Source organism: Schistocerca gregaria, chromosome 10 (assembly GCF_023897955.1).
Source record: "Schistocerca gregaria isolate iqSchGreg1 chromosome 10, iqSchGreg1.2, whole genome shotgun sequence".
Taxonomy (NCBI): Eukaryota; Metazoa; Arthropoda; class Insecta; order Orthoptera; family Acrididae; genus Schistocerca; species Schistocerca gregaria.
In genome coordinates, this window is record NC_064929.1 from 204,800,931 (window position 1) to 204,823,889 (window position 22,959).

Genomic DNA, 22,959 nt, shown 5'->3' on the forward strand with positions numbered 1-22,959 from the left:
CTTTGGTTGCCTGGACTTAGAAGATTTTTGGACCACTACAACTTGTTACCTCATTCACGAGAATAAGGCGTCTCAAAATTAGGATAGACAGACAGATGGACAACAAAATAATCCAAGAAGGCTGCCGTTTCAACCAAGTGAGATACCGAACCGTAAAAATTATAACTTTCAGAATTACCTATTAATTTTTCGCCATTGCACACTAGATTAAGGCAAATTGATAAAATTTGTTTAAATCACCAGTTTTTGGGCGTCTTGCCCGTTCACCTGTCTTACCCTGTACATCGCGGCAACAGGTCCTTTGAGGTCAGGCATAACGAAATCAAACAAGGACAGGAGAGAACGGGGGATGAGACACGGCCTCGTTATCTGGCCTACAGTGTTCCCCCCACCCTCGCACTCCCACGCCACTTCCCTCCAAGCGCTTGTAATTGCCGTGCAGGCTAATTAACGGCGTCTTTGTGTCGGCGTCAGCTCGAGGTGGAACACGTGGGGGAGTCAAGTGTGTGCACGAGAAGACGGCAACCCCACCCGAGAGTTACAGCGTAAGGTTTCCAGTATATTTCAGGTATTCGGTGAGAGTGGTGTGAGATCTATCCTCATTCGATATGTCGTGCTTCACATCTGTGCTCTCGATATTTTTCAAACACTGACAGCCTTGAGAGAGCCAGTCCTGACAAAACTCTACCAGCTCGTGAGCAAGATGTATGAGACAGGCGAAATACCCTCAGACTTCAAGAAGAATATAATAATTCCAATCCCAAAGAAAGCAGGTGTTGACAGATGTGAAAATTACCGAACTGTCTGCTTAATAAGTCACAACTGAAAAATACTAACGCAAATTCTTCACAGACGAATGGAAAAACTGGTAGAATCCGACCTCCGAGAAGATCAGTTTGGATTCCGTAGAAATATTGGAACACGTGAGGCAATATTGATCCTACGACTTATTTTAGAAGCTAGATTAAGAAAGGCAAACCCACGTTTCGAGCATTTGTAGACTAAGAGATAGCGTTTGACAATGTTGACTGGAATACTCTCTTTCAAATTCTGAAGGTGGCAGGGGTAAAATATAGGGAGCGAAAGGCTGTTTAAAATTTGTATAGAAACCAGATGGCAGTTACGAGTCGAGGGGCATGAGAGGGAAGCAGTGGTTGGGAAGGGACTGAGGCAGGGTTGTAGCCTCTCCCCGATGCTATTCAATCTGTATATTGAGCAGGCAGTAAAGGAAACAAAACAAATATTTGGAGTAGGAATTAAAATTCATGGATAAGAAATAAAAACTTTATGTTTTGCGGATGACATTATAAATCTGTCAGAGACAGCAAAGGACCTGGAAGAGCAGTTGAACGGAATGGGCAGTGTCTTGATTGGAGGGTATAAGATTAACACCAACAAAAGCAAAATGAGAATAATGGGTCGAGACGAATTAAGTCTGGTGATGCTCAGGGAATTGGATTAGGAAATGAGTAGTAAGGGAGTTTTGCTATTTGGGGAGCAAAATAACTGATGATGGTCGAAGTAGAGAGGATGTAAAATGTACACTGGCAATGGCAAGGAAAGCGTTTCTGAAGAAGAGAAATTTGTTAACATCGAGTATAGATTTAAGTATCAGGAAGTATTTGTATGGAGTGTAGCCATGTATGGAAGTGAAACGTGGACGATAAATAGTTTCGACAAGAAGAGAATAGAAGCTTTCGAAATGTGGTGCTACAGAAGAATGCTGAAGATTAGATGGGTAGATCGCATAACTAATTAAGAGGTATTGAATAGAATTGGGGAGAAGAGGAGTTTGTGGCACAGCTTGACAAGAAGAAGGGATCGGTTGGTAGGACATGTTCTGAGGTATTAAGGCATCACCAATTTAGTACTGGAGGGCAGCGTGGAGGGTAAAAATCGTAGAGGGAGACCAAGAGATGAATACACTAGGGAGATTGAAAAGGATGTAGATTGCAGTAGGTACTAGGAGATGAAGAAGCTTGCACAGGATAGAGTAGCATGGAGAGCTGCATCAAACCAGTCTCAGAACTGAAGACCACAACAACAACAAAATTTCAATAGTCGATATGTTACACCACAGACGTTTTGAGTACAAGCAGTGTCGCTGCTGTAGCACTCTGTGAGAAGTAACTGAGTGAGGTCTGAGAACACAGATAAAGATGTAGAGAATGTTGAATTTTTGGACGGTGACTTGCTAAAAATCGATCTGACAAGCGTGAACGCACACTGAGGTAACGAAAATGAAAGACTACCTCCTGATATCGTGACGGAACTCCTTTTGCCCGACATAGCACAGCATCTCGACGTGGCACTGACTCATCAAGTGGTTTGAACTCCTGCGGAAATACTGAGCCATGAGGCCTGTGTAGCATAACATAACTGCGAAAACGTTGCCAGTGGAGGATGTTGTGCACGAACTGAGCCTCTCGATTATGTTCCATAAAGGTTGGACAGTGTTCATGTCGGCCGATCTGGGTAGCCAAATACTCCAGTATGTTCGTCAAAAAAGTAGCTAACGATTGTGGCCCAGTGACATTTTTGGGAAGAAGAAGTCCATGTATGACTGCAAATGGTCTCCAGGTAGCCGAACATAATCATTTCCAATCACCTCAGTTGGACCAGAGGACCCAGTTCAATCTATGTGTAAATAACCCAAACCATTATGGACCGACAGTGCAATGTTGAAAACCTGTGTCCATGACTTCGTGGGGTTCTGCGCCACACAAGGTCCTTTACAGGTCTTTCTGAATACAGAAAATGTTCAACTGCTGCCTTGGCCAGCACATTCTCCAGATCTCTCACCAACTGAAAACGTCTGGTCAATGATGGCCGAGCAACTGGCTCGTCGCAATACGCCAGTCACTATTCTCGATGAACTGTGGTATCGTGTTGAAGCTGCATGGGCAGCTATACCTGTACACGCCATCCAAGCTCTGTTTGACTCAATGCCCAGGCGTATGAAGGCCGTTATTACGGCCAGAGGTGGTTGTTCTGGGTACTGATTTCTCAGGATCTATGCACCCAAATTGCGTGAAAATGTAATCACATGTATCTAGTATAATATATTTGTCCAATGAATACCCGTTTATGATCTGCATTTCCTCTTGGTGTAGCAATTTTAATGGCCAGTAGTGTACAAAGAGATATAAGCAGGCAGAATATGGCGCTGCGGTCGGCAACGCCTATTTAACACTAGAAGTGTATGGCGCAGTCGTTAATCGGTTACAATGGCAGTTTATCCAGTTGTAAGTGAGTTTGAACGTTGTGCTATACTCGCCGCACGAGAGACGTGTCACATTATAAGTGCAGGTAGTGAGATAATATGTACCCACTTCCGTGTATTAATTTTTTTTTCTCTGCATCTAACAGTCTTCCTACAAATACGCCACACAATGTACTGCCTTATGTTTCCTGTGTGGTTGTAACTGCACCACTAAGTGGACTACGCCTGTCAGTATAGACTAACAGTTTTGCGTACATGCATCCAAACTGCAGCACCTGACTTGCGCAGGAGAAAATAAACATTAATGGCTTGCTTTCTGCACTTGTACTTGGAGGTACTAATCGACCTAAAAAATATTACTCCTAAGAGCTGTAATTATTAAGTAAGTGCTGATGCAATGTATTTCAGTACTCAGTTCTCAGTCACCAACAAAAATATCTGCATTTATGCCTACGACATCCCGTATGCAGCCGAGCTGAAAAGACCGCGTAATAAATGTTAATTCATTGTTGCAAATGTTTTAACATGAAAATCTAAGAATGTAATATAACCTAAATACAGACTCTCGAGGGCAAATAGATCAGGCAAATAAACAACAAAGGAGTGCCTAGCCTGCTGAGGCAAAGTTACCTCCCTGTTCCTTCAAGAGTGCAGTCCGCTTCTTAATACGTACTGAGGGAGGCGCAAAAGACGAAGCAATATCTGTAAGAGTTCGGTGTGTGTGTGTGTGTGTGTGTACACATATCAGGTTCCCGCTTGCCACGGCGAGAGTTGTTGCGTCACTCGAGGGGCCCAATACCTGGGCTAGGGACGCCTTTGCGGCGTTTCGGCGACCGTGACGTAACGTAGCACACAAGCGCTGGTGTTGGATGTCTCAAGGCAAGAGTCTCGCGTTCTGTGTCGAGCCGCAGTTATTGCGGACGATCGAGGCTTTCTGCTGCACGTAACAGCTGACCTTCGCGACAGAAAACAGACATGGGTTCCCCTGGTAGATGCCTTGTTTTTCGACTTCCGTAGGACGTTTGATACAGTTCCCCACAGTCTTTCAATGAACAGAGTAAGAGCATATGGACTATCAGAACAATTGTGTGATTGGGTTGAACAGTTCCTAGATAAGAGAACGCAGCATTCATTCTCAATAGAGAGAAGTCTTCCGAAGTAAGAGTGATTTCAGGTGTGCCGCAGGGGAGTGTCGTAGGACCGCTGCTATTTACAATATTTATAAATGACCAAGTGGATAACATCGGAAGTTCACTGAGGCTTTTTGAGGATGATGCTGTAGCATATCGAGAGGTTGTAAGAATGGAAAATTGTACTGAAATGCAGGAGGATCTGAAACGAATTGACGCACGGTGCAGGGAATGACAATTGAATCTCAATGTAGACGAGTATAACGTGCTGCGAATACATAGAAAGAAAGATCGTTTATCATTTAGCTACAATATAGCAGGTCAGCAACTGGAAGCAGTTAATTCCATCTGGGAGTAGGAATTAGGAGTGATCTGAAATGGAATGACCATAGAAAATTAATCGTCGGTAAAGGAGACGCCAGACTGAGATTCACTGGAAGAATCCTAAGGAAATGCAGTCCGAAAACAAAGGAAGTAGGTTATAGTACACTTGTTCGCCCACTGATTGGATACTGCTCACCAGTGTGGGGTCCGTACCCGATAGGGTTGATAGAAGAAATACAGAAGATCCAACGGAGAGCGGCGCTTCGGGAAGAATGCGCTTTGGGACTCAAATGGGAACCCCTGTAGAAAATGAGACGCTTCCTTTGCGAGGCAGTGTTGCAAAAATTTGTTGAACAGGCATCTGAGGCAAACTTCAGAAAATTTCTACTGCTGCAGCGAAAAAAGTGAAGAAAAAAGTCTGGGCTTGTACAGACGTATGTAAATAGCCTATTTCTCTCGGTTTATTTGTGAGTCTACCAGGAATGGAAAATGACTAATAATGATACAAGGTACCCTCGGCCATGCGCCGTATGTTGGCTTGTGCAGTACCTATGTTGACTCATATTCAGAAAGAAAAACCTTGAACGACAAGAGATATGACGTTCATATGCACAGGATATGTACACTCATGCTCACAAATTAAGGGTAATGCTGATACATGGTGAAACAACGCTCTGGTGGGCGGTTAGTGGGTTTCAGTCACCTTCTTTATGAGTACAGAACAAGGGAGCGGTCGTATCACACTTTTCTGGGGCACCCCTGAAGATCCTCTTCTCTCTGGTGAAAACTCGCTGTCGAAGACAGCATGCTAGGTTCTATTAACTGAAAAGTCTTCGAACCCCTCAAATACCTGGGAAACTACCCCGTATGCTCGTACCTTGGTTAACACTCTGCAGAAGGAGACCGTGTCAAAACCTTTCCGGAACTGTAACATTACGGATACTGGCTCTTGCCGTTCGTCCGAGCTACGCGAGATATCGTGGGAAAAAATATAGCCAACGTAAGGCGCTGACAATTCAAAAGTGGGTGTTTTCATACTTCCGGGACATCACTCCTGACATACATAGCGGGCCGACAAAAGTATGAAAACGCCGCTAACGCAGTTCATAGGCATACCTAGTACGGTAGAGGAAACTGGTTGGCATTCAAAACAGCTTCCATTTTTTTCGGAACTGAAAAATACAGGTGCTCTATGGTTTTCAAGGCAATCTTGTACCACTGCTCCTGTAAAATAATGGCAGGTGCAGATAACGATGATGGAGGCGGATGGCGATGACACACCCTTCTCTCCAAAGTAGAGCGTAAAGATTGAATAATACTGAGATCTGGTTCAGAATGAGATCTTCACTCTACAGCGGAATGGGTGGTGATGTGAAACTTCCTGGCAAATTAAAACTGTGTGCCGGACCGAGACTCGAACTCGGGACCTTGGGTAGCTCAGATGGTAGAGCACTTGCCTGCGAAAGGCAAAGGTCCCGAGTTCGAGTCTCGGTTAGGCGCAAGGTTTTAATTCGCCAGGACGTTTCACATCAGCACACACTCCGCTGCTGAGTGAAAATCTCATGCTGGAAACATCCTCCAGGCTGTGGCTAAGCCATGTCTCTGCAGTATCCTTTCTTCCAGGACTGCTAGTTCTGCAAGGTTCGCAGGTTCTTTGAAGTTTGGACAGTAGGAGACGAGGTACTGGTGGAATTAAAGGTGTGAGGAGCGAGCGTGAGTCTTGCTTGGGTAGTTCAGATGGTAGAGCACTTGCCCGCGAAAGGCAAAAGTCCCGAGTTCGAGTCTCGGTCCGGCACACACTTTAATCCGCCAGAAAGTTTTCTACGTATATGTCTCACTTTTATCATCAGCCATGTACGGGGCAAAGGACAACATATGTGTGTAGTGGGTGGGCTATGTGAGGAACCTGTAACCTCCGCGCCGTTAATGCTACGAACTGAGCAAAAGTAATCATTAATACCTTACACAGTCAGTATCAGAGTCTCACAGAGTTGTGATAATAGTAATGATGTTTCGAAAATAATTTAGTTTCTTAGATTCGTTTAGTTTTTACCCCTCGGAAAGTTTCATTTTACCTCTCGGTGGGGTAATTATGCCAATTTCCGAACCAGTGAGTTTGCGTCTACTACGCTCCAGATTCAAGCATCCAATATCCTTACTTCCACTGGTTTCGGCCCTTGAAGAAGAATGAGCTACCATTTCTCCACAGACATTCAGACACCTCACTGAAAATTTCGCCAGCGGAGTTCCAGCCCCCATACAGGTGAAGGGTGGAGGCACCTCATATTATGTATGAAGATAGTAGCTTTTCTAGAAAGAACAGATACTATTGACGACCGGGAAGCTTCTGTAGAATGAATGATAATTAATTGAAACCCTCAGCTGCCGACAGGTGTTCTTGATATACCTCGATGGAGACAGCTGAAAATGTGTCCCCCGACCGGGACTCGAATCCGGGATCTCCTGCTTACATGGCAGACGCTCTATCCATCTGAGCCACCGAGGGCACAGATGAACAGCGCGACTGCAGGGACTTATCCCTTGCACGCTTCCCGTGAGACCCACATTCCCAACTGCGCACAATCTACATAGGTAATGTACCTAATAGACATTTGCCCATCCACTCATTACTCGCACACTGTAAGGTGACGATTCCCGTTAGTTAAAGGCTTCCCAGCCTGTCTGTGCGAATTCGCACAGGCTACCCGAAATCTTACGGGAATCGTGACCTTAGTGTGCGCGAGTAATGAGTGGATGGGCAAATACCTATTAGGTACATTACGTATGTAGATTGTGGACAGTTGGGAATGTGGGTCTCACGGAAAGCGTGCAACGAATAAGCCCCTGTAGTCGCGCTTTTTGTCTGTGTCCTCGGTGGCTCAGTCGGATAGAGAATCTGCCATGTAATCAGGAGATACCGGGTTCGAGCCCCGTTCGGGGCACACATTTTCGGCTGTCTGCATCGAGGTATATCAACAACACCTGTCGGCAGCTGAGGGTTTCATTTAACCTCATATTAGCTGTCTGGATACTTTGGTCACATACTGAAAGTGCTACTCTGAGATGAAGAGACCGGCACGGGAGAGCAATTTATCAGAGGGCCACAGGAATCCAGTCAGAAAACAAGGCTACATGAACGGCAAGAAAGGTTTATTGACACCGACAAGAAGGCCGCGGGGGGATGTAGGTTTTCGCTGTTCGTGGCGGCTCGTAAAATTCGTCGGTGAGAGAACGCCACTGTGTGTGCGCGGAATTTAATACCAGTGACAGAGCGGCAGGGCAGTAATGGGAATTGCGGAGTAATTACTTAACAAATTGAGCTCCGCGGCGATCGATGTGAAAATGAGAGATGAGCAGCGAAGCCATGTGGGGCGCCGCGAATGTCTGGCACCTAGTGTCACCTGCAATTGGACTCAACCCTATGGCGACATGGCATTACGAGGCAAGCTGCTGCCTCATTAGGGCCACCAGTTTTCTGTGGAAGCGATGCCTCATGTCGAGGTAGCGAGCAAAACAGTAAATAGGTAGCTTACGAAGTCGTAAGGGTTGCACGCACCTCCCTTGGGATAAGAAGAATTCACATTGGAGCGGAGAACAGTTCATGGGTTCAAAAATGGTTCAAATGGCGCTGTACAGCGAGCGGAAAGTTAGCAAACTGGGTAAGACTGGAAGTTTTTCGAGATAAAATCAAAACAATAACAGCCCTCGGTCGCAAAAATTTTATTCATAATTTAAAACCAGCACTTTCCCCTCATGAACCTTGGACCTTGCCGTTGGTGGGGAGGCTTTCGTGCCTCAGCGATACAGATAGCCGTACCGTAGGTGCAACCACAACGGAGGGGTATCTGTTGACAGGCCAGACAAACGTGTGTTTCCTGAAGAGGGGCAGCAGCCTTTTCAGTAGTTGCAGGGGCAACACTTTGAATGACTGTAACACTAACCAAAATGGCCTTGCTGTTCTGGTACTGCGAATGGCTGAAAGCAAGGGGAAACTACAGCCGTAATTTATCGCGAGGACATGCAGCTTTACTGCATGATTAAATGATGATGGCGTCCTCTTGAGTAAAATATTCCGGAGGTAAAATAGTCCCCCATTCGGATCTCCGGGCGGGGTCTACTCATGAGGACGTCATTATCAGGAGAAAGAAGGATATCAAATGTAGACTGGCAATGCCAAGGAAAGCGTTTCTGAAGAAGAAAAATTTGTTAACATCGAGTATAGATTTAAATGTCAGGAAGTCGTTTCTGAAAGTATTTATATGGAGTGTAGCCATGTATGGAAGTGAAGCGTGGACGATAAATAGTTTAGACGAGAAGAGAATAGAAGCTTTCGAAATGTGGTGCTACAGAAGAATGCTGAAGATTAGATGGGTAGGTCACATAACTAATGAGGAGGTATTGTATAGAATTGGGGAGAAGAGGAGCTTGTGGCATAACTTGACTAGAAGAAGGGATCGGTTGGTAGGACATGTTCTGATACATCGAGGGATCACCAATTTAGTATTGGAAGGCAGCGTGGAGGGTAAAAATCGTAGAGGGAGACCAAGAGATGAATACACTAAGCAGATTCAGAAGGATGTAGGCTGCAATAGGTGCTGGGAGATGAAAAAGCTTGCACAGGATAGAGTAGCATGGAGAGCTGCATCAAACCAGTCTCAGGACTGAAGACCACAACAACAACAACAACAACAACGTTCCCCTCTGTCACACATCAAAAAATGTTTTGCATCACCCCGGTTCCCAGAAGTCCTGAAGACAGAGGTTGACTGTGGATATTGTATCACAGACTCAGTCCCTTTGACTGTTCGGAGATGTCACTAAACCCGTCCAAAGATGTAAACAACCATGCATGAGCAGCGCCTATTAGACGGAGGGGGTCCGACAACCGATCTGTTCCAGTCATTCCACCAGGAAGGAGGTACACGGCTCGTGTTGTCTGTAGTTCAACCATGCCTAGATGGTCAATACGGCGGTTCGATCGCGTCCGCATTGTTACTTTGTGCCAGGAAGAGACCTGAACAACGGAAGTGTCCAGGCGTCTCGGAGTGAACCAAAGTGATGTTGTTCGGACATGGAGGAGATACAGAGAGACAGGAACTGTCGGTGACATGCCTCGCTCAGGCCATCCAAGGACTAATGCTGTAGTGTATGACCGCTACCTACGGATTATGGCTCGTAGGAACCCTGACAGCAACGTCACCATGTTGAATAATGCTTTTCGGGCAGCTACAAGAAGTCGTGTTACGACTCATTCTGTCCGCTATAGGCTGCATAATGCGCAACTTCACTCCCGACGTACATTGCGAGGTCCATCTGTGCAACCACGACACCATGTAGCGAGGTACAGATGAGCCCAACAACATGTCGAATGGACCGCTGAGCATGAGTGTGGCTTATGCCTTCAACCAGACAATCGTGTTAGGAGGAAACCCAGGCAGACTGAACGCCTTAGACACACTGCCTAGCGAGTGCAGCAAGGTGGAGGTTCCCTCCTGTTTTGGGGTGACATTATGAGGGGCTGACGTACGCCGATGGTGGTCATGGAAGACGCCGTAACGGCTGTACGATAAGTGAAAACAGAAACTGGTAACCATATCGGTAGCATATTGTCGAGGCATTCGTCTTCATGGACAAATCGCGTCCCCGTGGTGCACATCATGTGAGTGTCTTCCTTCCGGAAAACGACATCGCTCGACTAGAATGGCTAGCATGTTCTCCAGACATGAACCCCATCTAACGTGCCTAGGATAGATTGAAAAGGGCTCTTTATGGAGGATGTGACTCACCAACCTGATGGATCTACGCCAAGTCGCTGTTGAGGAGTGGGACAGTCTGGACCAACAATGCCTTGATGAACTTGTCGATAGTATGCCACGACGAATACAGTCATGCATCAATGCAAGAGGACGTGCTACTGAGTATTAGAGGTACCGGTGTACAGCAATCTCGACCACCACCTCTGAAGGTCTCGCTGTGAGGTGGTACAACATGAAATGTGTGGTTTTCATGAGCAATAAAAAGGGCGGAAATGGTGTTTATGTTAATCTCTATTCCAATTTTCTGTACAGGTTCCGGAACTCTCGGAACTGAGGTGATGCAAAACTTTTTTTGATATATGTGTTAGATTTTCTGCGACACCTGCTCTTCTTACTACATAGGACAGACGGCACATGCCATTAGAGTCAGATACAAAGAACATCTTTTAAGAAAAAATAGGACTAGCACTCAAAATTCGTCTTTTGCCGACCTACTTCTGATTACAGGTCAAACGTCTGAAGTTGTTCATGATATCAACATTTTGCACACCTAGAAGAAAGGGCGCAGAGTAGATATCCTCGAAGAATTAGAAATTTTTTAAACATCTTTCTCGAAATGATGGCCACATTCTTAATGAGCAGCTACAATTACGTAATAGAAGCTTCTTGAGCATTATAAAGCCGTAACTTGATATTTGATTTCGTGTTCCTTCGTGCAGTTTCCGAAACGTTTTTTCTACCTAAGTCGACTCATTATTTTTTGTTCATTAAATAATTTATATTGGCTGCATTTCATGTTATCTGGTTTTTCTACACGCTAAGTTTTTCAGTTTCCCTTTGTAATTCCATAATGACAATTTCAGCCTTTAAACTGTATTTCTAAGCTAGTACGTTGACAAAATATTACCATGTCTGCTGTTGTCAGATAAAATATTGTGTTTTACTTGATGTACTAAATAACGTTCATCATAATATTCGTCTGTCTATATTTTGAATGTTAAGTAGCCTGTTTGTATTTGCGGCTGCTAGATGGCTCTCTTGGTGTAATGTTCACCTCCACGCAATTGCTAACGCGGGTGCCTCAGTCTGATGTTACCTGTAGTTTGACATGTGTGAACAGCCCATAGCGGCTTGCCTGCCATATATTCTTTTTCAAAATTTTGTTACTAAAGCTTTATCGCCTGATATTTATTTTATACGTGACATGTAAGTACTGTTTTTTTCTTGTACTGTTAGTCAGTACTTATACTTCTATAAAAAAAATTCTCATAATTTTTGTACTTATGTTACAGACCAGTTTGACTGTTTTACTTCTGATGAAGGCACTCATAGTAGCGCCGAAACCTAGGTCAAAAGACTTAATTTTTGCGACCGAGGGCTGCTATTCCTTTAATATTACTCGAGATAAACCAGCAATGCTATGAAAAATGTTGCACAGCATCTGGCGGGGTAATGACGGAGTACAGACTGTTCTTTTGGATCTCAAGAACTATTGTTATTTGGAGCAAGAGTAAAAATGTTATTCAAAATATCTTACTAAATTTGTATTCTTTCCAGTCTTACATGATTATTGGCAGTCTTTACAACTTCTTTTCGGAAATTTTAAGACGCTAGCCCGTTTTTTGTCACTGAAATATGTAGCAGGATCTAATAAAAAAAAACGTAATTACATTATAAAGAACTGAGTAGTAAAGATATGTCATTTAATTATATAAATGAGAGTATGCGTCTATTTTTAAATGTGTTGCATCTGAAGTTGTGATATCTGTGGATATAGTCCTACAATACAACTTAAATCCCGTAATTAAGTGGCTTGCTTCAGAGTATTTTTTTATGTACAGAATTGTTCTCTATTGTTATAAGTTTTGCAAGTCAGTTATGACAGTACCTTGAACCTCTCATTTTGTCTAAGATACGATGATGTATGAATTGTTCATCGGATCCTATGTAGAATTTAGGTCGCCTTGCAGTTATACGCACTACATTTTCCTACTGCAGACTTCTTTTTCTGTAAGGCTCTTTTGAGACACTAGTTGAAATAATTTTAGTTACGCATTTTTTTCTTCTTCACTTTTAACTTTAGTTTCAGAACACAACCCACAACTGGAATTACTCATAATATGAGGTGACATTGCCTCCCAGCTCCATACTGCTTTGTTAACTGACAACTCACTACTGACAGTCCGTGACGTCTGCCTGGACTCAACAACAACAACAACAACAACAACAACAACAACAACAGGAAGAGCTCAGATCAGAGGTACACCCATCTTAGTCAAGGATTACTCGTAACTCATTGATAGACCGTTACAGCACGGTTTTCTCTGGCCCCATCACGCTCAAGTTGAATATACGAGGGTTGTTTTTTAAGTAAGGGCCGTTTGCGCGTATGCCTGCCGCGGCGGTCTCGCGGTTAAGGCGCTCAGTCCGGAACCTCGCGACTGCTACGGTCGCAGGTTCGAATCCTGCCTCGGGCATGGATGTGTGTGATGTCCTTAGGTTAATTAGGTTTAAGTAGTTCTAAGTTCTAGGGGACTGATGACCTCAGATGTTGAGTCCCATAGTGCTCAGAGCCATTTGAACCATTTTTTGAACCGTTCGCCCGTATAGTCCCGTAGTTCGCGCGGACGCCGCAACAAGCCACCGCGCCACTTGCCAGCATCCTTCCCGTTCACACTGATGCAAGTTGCAGCTCTGTAGCTGACGTGTACGCACCGCTGTGCTCCTTTATAATGTTTACGATTATTGAATCGCCCGCCACGTGTGAGATACAGTCAGTGTTACGTTTTTTGACCGCGAGAAGCCTATCAGCTGCAGAAATTCATCGTTAGTTAACAGAAGTTTATGGCTCGAATGCAATGAGTGAAGGTAAAGTGCGTCAATGGGTTAGAGACTTTAAAAATGGCCGTCAAAGCGTCCATGACGAAGAACGCTGTGTGATCACTGATGATTTGGTGGCTGCAGTCGAAAGAAAGATTAGTGAGGACAGAAGATTCACACTTTCCACTCTTTCTTTGGAATTTCCACAAGTTTCAAGATCGGTTTTGTACAAAACTGTGTCTGAAAAGCTAAACTTTAAGAAACTGTGTTCTCGGTGGGTACCCAGACTCCTCACAGAGGACCACAAAGGGAAGAGATTTGCCATTTCATTGGACTTTTTGATTCGTTACGAGGAAGAAGGGGATGACATGTTGAGTCAAATTGTCACTGGAGATGAAACATGGGTATCCCATTACCACTCCCGAAAGCAAGCGACAATCGATGGAACGGCGACACACAACCTCACCCGTCAAGGTCAAAGCCAAACAGACGCTGTCAAAGCGCAAGATTATGGCAACTGTGTTCTGGGGCTGGCGCGGTGTTTCACTAGTGGACTTTATGCCAGGAGGAACGACAATCAACTCAGATGCCTACTGTGCAACGCTAAAGAAGCTCCGCAGAGCAATTCAAAACAAAAGGCGCGGCGGCATGCTGACAAAAGGAGTTTTCCTCCTGCACGGTAACGCTAGGCCTCACACCTCTCAAAACACTCGGGATTTGATTCATTCTTTGGGCTGGGAAGTTTTGGGCCATGCACCATACAGCCCCGACCTCGCTCCTAGCGATTTTCACCTTCTCCGGTACCTGAAACACCATCTTGGCGGGCAGCGCTTCAATGACGACGATGAAGTGAAAGCGGCCGTGAACTCTTGGCTGTCGGAGCAGGCGGCCGAATTCTTTGAAGAGGGAATTAAAAACTTAGTTGTACGGTATGACAAGTGCTTAAATAAACAAGGCAACTATGTAGAAAAATAGGTAAGAGTGTGAAGAATCAGAAAATAAATTTTTTTACAAAACTATTTGTATCTTTTTTTAAAATAAAAACGGCCCTTACTTAAAAAATAACCCTCGCGTCTACATACTATTTCAGGTTACTTAATAATAAAAGTAATTAAAGGACGAATTGAATAGATAATTTGTCCTTCAGGTCCAGATAATTATTTCTTGTCAATGCGACCTAAAGTCGCAATTGAAGTACCACTTTCGGCACATACGTGTAGGTGCGAAGTACCTATAATACAGCCGTAGCGCGTCATAAAATTTAATTGCTGAAAAAACACTGACTAGAAACGTAGTTTGTTAACCTCAGAACTCTTGCGATAACCCTACATCCCTTTCCATGTGCTCTGTACTTCAGTTATAACTGCCGCAGACTGGATATTACGTACATATTTAATGTGCGTAAGTACGATAACTTTGTACCTCTTGATGCCGGTAACGAATAGCAAGATCAAAAAATGTTAGATGGTAAAAAAGGTCGAAGATTTGCCATGATCAGAAATAACAGAGGTGGCATTTCTTAAATTGGTACTCAAAAATCTTGGTTTTTCGGTTCCATCTACATAACGCATACAAATTTTCGAAAACGGGGTAATGGAGCTTCTAGATATAAGCTTAAGGAGTGTACAGTCAAAAACTGAACCATTTTCTACGGTTAATTATTTAGATAATAGCGGCTAATAGCGCAAAAGCGGCAAAAAGCCGGCTTTTGCTGTTTTATCTGTAAGTAAGGTAACATTGAATTTCTGGACGTCGGTAACGGATAGTAATATCGCAAAAAATTTCGAAGTTCCCCGAGAAAATCATCTTAAGGACGTAGGTAAAAATAGTGACGAATTTCCATAAACAGAAATTAATAGAAGTGGCGATCCCACAATTGGTGCTGTTGGTATACAAACATCATACTTTTTGGGGGTATTCTCAGGAACCACCCAAGAACGAATGGTGCCTTTATAAGTTGTCTAAGATATTCTGGGAGTATTGTCAGGAACCACCCAAGAACGAATGGTGGGTGCTTTTATAAGCTGCCTAAGGTTCTTGGGGGTATTCTCCGGAACCACCCAAGAACAAATGGTGCCTTTATAAGTTGCCCAAAGTTTTTGGGAATATTCTCAGGAAACACCCAAGAACAAATGGTACCTTTATAAGCTGCCTAAGGTTTTTGAGGGTATTCTCAGGAACCATCTGATAGCAAATGGGGCCTTTATAAGTTGCCTAAGATTTCTGGTGGTATTTTCAGGAACCACCCAAGAACAAATGGTACATTTATAAGTTGCCCAAGGTTTTTGGGAATACAGGTATTCTCAGGAAACACTCAAATACAAATCGTACCTTTGTAAGTTGCCTAAGATTTCTGGTGGTATTTTCAGGAAGCACCCAAGAACAAATGGTACCTTTATAAGCTGCCTAAGGTTTTTGAGGGTATTCTCAGGAACCATCTGAGAACAAATGGTGTCTTTATAAGTTGCCCTAAGTTTTTGTGAATAATCTCAGGAAACACCCAAGAACAAATGGTGCCTTTATAAGCTGCCTAAGGTTTGTGAGGGTATTCTCAGGAACCATCCGCAAACAAATGGTGCCTTTATAAGTTGCCTGATGTCCTCCCTAGACCACACGCACTGCGAAAGAATAAAGCTAAAACTATTTGCTCAATTTTCTTGGGATGAAGGATATGAGTAATGTCTAAATTTTGACACTGTATTGTAAGATAGCTACAGTATGCCCATTCTTCCGGTAGCTATGCAAATGGCCACTAAGCTAAGGGCTGTCGAAACCACTAGACCCGCTTACCTCCGTAATAAACAGAAGCGTAGAGACGACGCAACAAACGATCGAATTTTTGTGGGCGGCTTTTTTTAACATGTTGCTGTCACTCATTGTCACTTATACATCATCATCCAAGACTTAGACACAGTCGTTAACTTTAATACTTGTCTTATTCTGTTAAATGTGTAACGTGATATCATACCACTTAATGAACATATTATGACAGCATTTTAAATTTTTAAGTTTGGTTATTGATTATATAAATTTGGCCCTGCAAGCCATTAATTACGCAGCCTACAACATTAATTAGGCAACGTGCAACTGATGTGACTGGACGACTGTTTTAGCAGTGTCAGAAGTGTAGTTTCATAGTGACGTCAAACTAACAATAAATAAATCAGACAAGAAAAGAAACTACCTATCCTCAGAACCTATTGTGGGGGCATGTCTAATGGATTTCATATAATCCAGCTTTTCAAACTGAATTCTGCAGAATAACTGTAAATTTCAGATAGTGATATACATTTGTCTGGAGTAAAGCCTCATAGTGATGTGGACTGAACGATAAAAAATTAGACAGGAAAAGAATAGTAGGTTTCCAAATTGAATTCTGCAGATTAATTGTAAACATTACATAGTGATTGATATTTGCCTTGGATACAATCTCGTAGTGATTTGAAATTGATGATAAAAAGATTAGACTGGAAAAAAGTAATAGCTCTGCAAATTGGTTACAGAGCAACTGCAAAGGTTAGATAGTGTTATACATTTGTCTGGAGCATAGTCTCAGTGCTATGTGAAACGGACGATAAAAAGATCAGAAAAGAAAAGGATACTAGCTTTTCAAATGGAATTCAGCACGTCATGGTACTCGTTTATCTAGTGTGTAGTCTCCCAGTGATGTTAAATGTATAATAAAAACATCACACAAGAAAAGAACACTAGCTTTAGAAACTGAATACTGCAGCATAACTGTAAAAGTTGAACAGTGATACACATTTCTCTGGAGTGTAGTCTTGTAGAGGCGCAAAATGGACGATAAAAAGACTAGAGAAGAAAAGGATACTAGCTTTTTAAATGGAATTCTGCAGAATAATTTTAAAGGTCAGATAGTGATACACAGTTATCTGAAGTGTAGTCTGATAGTGATGTGAAATGATTGACACAAAGGTCGCAGAAAAAAAGAACACTAGCTTTGCAAACTTAATACTGCAACATAACTGTAAAAGTTGGATAGTGACACACATTTGTCTGGAGTCTACTCTTGTAGTGGTGCAAAATGGATCATGCAAATATTAGACAAGAAAAGAATACTAGCTTCTCAAATGGAATTCTGCAGAATAATTGTAAACATCAGATAGCGATACACATTTGTATGGAGTGTAGACTCACAGTGATGTGAAACGAACAATAGAAAGTTAGACAAGATACGAATAAAAGTTTTGGATTCTGCTAAATAATTGTTTATATCAGATGGTTAGTCGGTAAACTAGGACCAAGGCATCGCTGAATCGTCAGTTTGATAATGGAGCAAAGTACGTGAGGGGCTGGGGGAGGGATAAAAAATGTTGAGGTGGACCAGGGCATGAGTGCCAGGTTCAGACGCACATAGGTTGCAGTAGTCATTCAGTGATTAACAGACTTGCACAGGATACGCATCTAGGCAGTCCTCACACTAAAGATCACAATAACAACAGCACAAACTATGTTCGAGCACTCACTTAACAAGGTACACATGAAAGGCCCTCGAATCTCCGGGATTCGATGCTGATGTAACGCGCTGTGGCACTGCGTTCTAGATAATGAAGCCCACATTAAACCTCATTTTGTCGTTAAGGCTTGGCGTGTAAAATTTTCTGCAAATTATGGTGTCAATTACTTCCGGGTCAACCACCCTCCTCCATGACAGCACACAGCACCCGGGAGCACGTGTGAAGAGGAAGAATGTGGTTAAAGGAAGTTTCTACACAAACAATAATCCCCTCCTGTGTGGATCAACAGGGGGGACAAATTACTAAGTTCATCGGCCGCACTATAGTACTGGAATGTCCTCTAATTAACTCAAAATGAGCTGACTAAGCAGAAATTGATGCTTACAGGAGACAAACTGGCAGCTTCAATGTGTCTGCTAATTCTGACACTGTCCCGGAAAATCTACACTACTGGCAATTAAAATTGCTGCACCAAGAAGAAATGCAGATAATAAAAGGCTATTCATTGCACAAATATATGATACTAGACCTGACATGTGATTACATATTCACGAAATCTGGGTGCGTAGATCTTCAGAAATCGGTACCCAGAACAACCACCTCTGGCCGTAATAACGGCCTTGATACGACTAGGCATCGAGTCAAATACAGCTTGGATGGCGTGTACAGGTACAGCTGCCCATGCAGCTTCAACACCGATACCACAGTTCATCAAGAGTAGTGACTGGCGTATTGTGACGAGCCACTTGCTCGGCCGCCATTGACCAGACGTTTTCAATTGGTGAGAGATCTGGAGAATGTTCTGGACAGGGCAGCAGTCGAACATTTTCTGTATCCAGAAATGTCCAATCAGGACCTGCAACATCCGGTCGTGCATTATCCTGCTTAAATGTAGGGTTTCGCAGGGACCGAATGAAGGGTAGAGCCACGGGTCGTAAAACATCTGAAACGTAACGTTCACTGTTCAAAGTGCCGTCAATGCGAACAAGAGGTGAACATCACGCCGGGTGATACGCCAGTATGGCGATGAGGAATACACGCTTCCAATTTGCGTGCACCGCGATGTCGCCAAACACGGACGCGACCATCGTGATGCTGTAAAACAGGACCTGGATTCATCCGAAAAAATTACGTGCACCCAGGTCGAGTACACCATCGCAGGCGCTCCTGTCTGTGATGCACCGTCAAGGTTAGCGCAGCGATGGCCTCAGAGCTGACAGTCCATGCTGCTGCAAACGTCGTCGAACTGTTCGTGCAGATGGTTCTTATCTTGCAAGCGTCCCCATCTGTTCTCAGGGATCGAGACGTGGCTGTACGATCCGTTACAGCCATGCGGATACGATGCCTGTCATCTCGACTGCTAGTGATACGAGGCCGTTGGGCTCCAGCACGGCGTTCCGTATTACCCTCCTGAATCCACGTATTCCATATTCTGCTAACAGTCATTGGATCTCGACCAACGCGAGGAGCAATGTCGTGATACGATAAACCGCAATCGCGATAGGCTACGATCCGACCTTTATCAAAGTCGGAAACGTGATGGTACGCATTTCTTTTTCTTACACGAGGCATCACAACGACGTTTCACCAGGCAACGCCGGTCAACTGGTGTTTGTATACGAGAAATGGGTTGGAAACTTTCCGCATGTCAGCACGTTGTAGGTGTCGTCACCGGCGCCAACCTAGTGTGAATGCTCTGAAAAGCTAATCATTTGCATGTCACAGCATCTTATTGGTTATTTTTCGCATCTGTAGCACTTCATCTCCGTGGCGTAGCAATTTTAATGGACAGTATTGTATTATATCAGTAACGTGGCTTTTGTACTGAAGGTATCACTGAACACAACACAGGAATACACTCAGTCGCAAAAGTATTCGGACAGCACGTAACGGCGCATAATTTTGCAGTTTGACGCATGAAGAAATACAGAAATTGCACTTTGTAACGTATTTGGGACTCTGGGTACGATGACGCAACGTGAAACACGCGTCAAATACGAAGAATTGTTGTCGGACATGTGTCTGTTACGTAATATTTCCTGAAAAGGGCATGGGAAGGTGCAACAAAAATATTCGGACAAAAGCGGACAACGTGAGAGAATAGTTCATTCCGAGACGCACAGAGGGTGAAGCGACTGCAGTGTATCCGACATTTCCGCGAGACGATAGCGATGATTAGTAAACACTTATCGCGAGCCTGTGCAGGTCGACGATGGGACGCAGGGGGAAGTGTTCTACGTTCCAGCAAAGGCAACTTGTCGTTTATCATGACGCGAAGGGGAAAACCTGCAAGGAAATTGCCACAATAGTGAACATGAAGAAAAGTACAGTTCAAGACATTATTAAACGGTTCGAGAAAGAAGACCGATTGGGATTCCGTTGCAGTACAGGACGGCCACGGACATTTTCACAGAGAGATGAACGTGTGATTGTGCGAAAGGTACGACAGAATCCGAAAATATCTGCCACACGATTTGCAAGCGAGGTGGAGGGAGACCTTGGTAAAAAGTTCATCCCGAAACGGTGCGGAGAGTATTGCGACGATCGCAGTGTCATGGTCGAGTGGCACCGCGAAAGCCATTCATACATGCATTGAACCAGAAGAAACGTATGCAGTTTGAGAGGGAATGCGCCGAATACGATCAGGCTTGGTGGAATCGGGTGATATTTTGCGACGAATGTAAATTTATATTATGGCAAAGCGACGGAAAGGCAAACGTGTGGCGAAAGGCCAATGAAGAGCTGAATCCCAGGAACCTCAAACCAACAGTAAAGTTTGGAGGTAGGAGCATCATGGTGTGGGGATGCATATCTGGCAATGGTGCGGGTGATTTGGTGTTCATTGATGATACGATGAGCAAGGAAGCGTATTTGAATATACTGCGAGGACATTTGAAGCAGAGTGCACGACATCTAGGTATTGCGAACAACTTTCATTTTTATCAGGTTAATGATCCCAAGCATACCGTGCATATTTTACAAATGTGGTTGCTCTTCAATTGCCCGAAAGTATTGCACCCCCTCCCCAATCACCAGACCTTAACCCAATCGAACATTTGTGGGATAAATTGAAACGGACCCTCCGCGCGGACAACATCTATACGAAGGAGACCTTGAAAGAGAAACTGCGCCAAGAATGGGCAAATATAGGCCCAGATTTCAAGGAAAAAACTCATGGAACGTATGCCTAGTAGATTGGAGGAGGTATTGAAAATGAAAGGTGGACCCACAAGGTATTGACATTTTCCTCGTACAACTTATGAAAGTTTATTGGACAGTGCTCGAATACTTTTGTAGCAGCAGGGTGTGCAGGATGTTTCATTTTTGTTGTTAATTTTTCTGTTATTTATGTTTTGGAAACGAAATTATACAATAATTCTTTTGTAATTAATATTGTTACGCATATATATTACTAATAAATATGTTTGGGTTTCATAGTCAGTGTTTCTCGAGTACTCATTGCGAAACTTCCCACTGTCCGAATACTTTTGCGACTGAGTGTATGTGGAAATACAGTTTCTGAGGACCGAAGCAGCTAGTAATTATCCAGCCACATCGATAATGGAGGGAAAGACGGCTCTCAGAAAAATTACGCTTTTACGGAAATTTGACTGCACGCACGCCACACTCCATGTGTACAGATGGTGTGATGTGACAACCACATCAACGTGCTACCCTTCGCTTCTCGTAAACTGTCTCAGTTACACAGCTCGTATATGACGCGTTTACAGAGTTTTCTCGCTGAGTACTTGCGTTAGAATCTTGGTCCATTTTGCACTGTCGAAAGCTATTTAGAGGTCGACGGACGCTGCGAGTGTGTCTTGATTTTTTTTTTTTTATTTTGCTTCCGTTATTAGCCGCAAAATCAGAGCTGTATCTCTGGTGCCTTTACCTGTCCTAAAGTTAAACTAATCATCTAACACATCGTCAACTTTTTTTCCAGTCTTCCGTACATTATTCTTGTCAGCTGCTTGGATGCATGAGCCGTTAATTATATTGTGAGATGATCTGCCCACTTATCTGCCCCTACTATCATCGGAATTGTGTGGATGGAATTTTCCGCCCATCTCGTAGACTCAACACCCTAACGCAAGCTGGCCGGCGTGGCCGAGCGGCTCTAGGCGCTTCATTCCGGAACCACGCGACTGCTACGGTCGCAGGGTCGAATCCTGCCTCGGGCATGAATGTGTGTGACGTCCTTAGGTTAGTTAGGTTTAAGTAGTTCTAAGTTCTAGGGGACTAATGACCTCAGATGTTAAGTCCCATAGTACTCAGAGCCATTTGAACCATTTGAATCGTAACCCGAAAAATTCCGAGGGACCATTAGCTATTACTTCTGCCTTGTTTCATCTCAAGTCTTAAAACGCTCTTTCAAATTCTGACTTTAATACCCCTACCTGAGCCCTATCGACTACAATTCGTTCTTCTATCACATCATCATAGATCTCCCACTCATGGTGGTCTTCGTTGTACTCTTTCCACTTATTCGATCTTTCTTCTACATTTAATCGTGGAATTCCCATTGCACTCTTAACGTTGTCACCCAAGCTTTTAATTTTAACGAAAGTTGTTTTGATTCTCTAAATACTGAATCAGTCCTCCCCGACGGTTGTTAATTTTTTAATTTCTTCACATCTTTCGTGCATCCATTTCGCTTCGCGTGTCCTGCATTTGTTATTTATTTCTATAGCGGATCTACCTTGTGACGGCAAAAGTCGTGGGATAGTTGTTTACATATATACAGATGGCGGTAGCGTTGCGTATACAGTGTATAAAAGCGCACCGCATTGGAGGAGCTGTCGTTTGTGCATTTCGGAAATCGTTAGGAAATTCATATTCCGGGTTTCATTGTGTCAATAGTGTGCCTAAAATACCACATTTCAGTCAGTACCTCTCAGCACGGACCGAGCGAGGTGGCGCAGTGGTTAACACACTGGACTCGCATTCGGGAGGACGACGGTTCAATCCCGCGTCCTGCCATCCTGATTAATGTTTTCTGTGATTTCCCTAAATCGCTCCAGGCAAATGCCGGGATGGTTCCTTTGAAAGGGCACAGCCGACTTCCTTCCCCGTCCTTCCCTAATCAACTGAGACCGCTGGCCTTAGCTGTTTTCTCTCTTCCCCCAAACAATCCGATCCAACCCAATCTCAGCACTGACAACGCAGTGGTTGGCGGCCTTCACTTAACGACCGAGAGCAGCGGCGTTTGCATAGAGCTGTCAGTGCTA

At 43.8% G+C, this 22,959-nt stretch overlaps 1 protein-coding gene and 1 non-coding gene across 2 annotated transcripts in view; both read right to left on the reverse strand.

Annotated features, from left to right (window-relative positions):
* Positions 1-22,959, reverse strand: part of LOC126293535 (neuropeptide F-like) — a 579,895-nt gene that overhangs the window by 386,898 nt on the left and 170,038 nt on the right. The window lies entirely within an intron of this gene.
* On the reverse strand, positions 7,110-7,183 carry Trnat-ugu (transfer RNA threonine (anticodon UGU)). Its single transcript has one exon. It is a non-coding gene; the product is annotated as a tRNA-Thr (tRNA).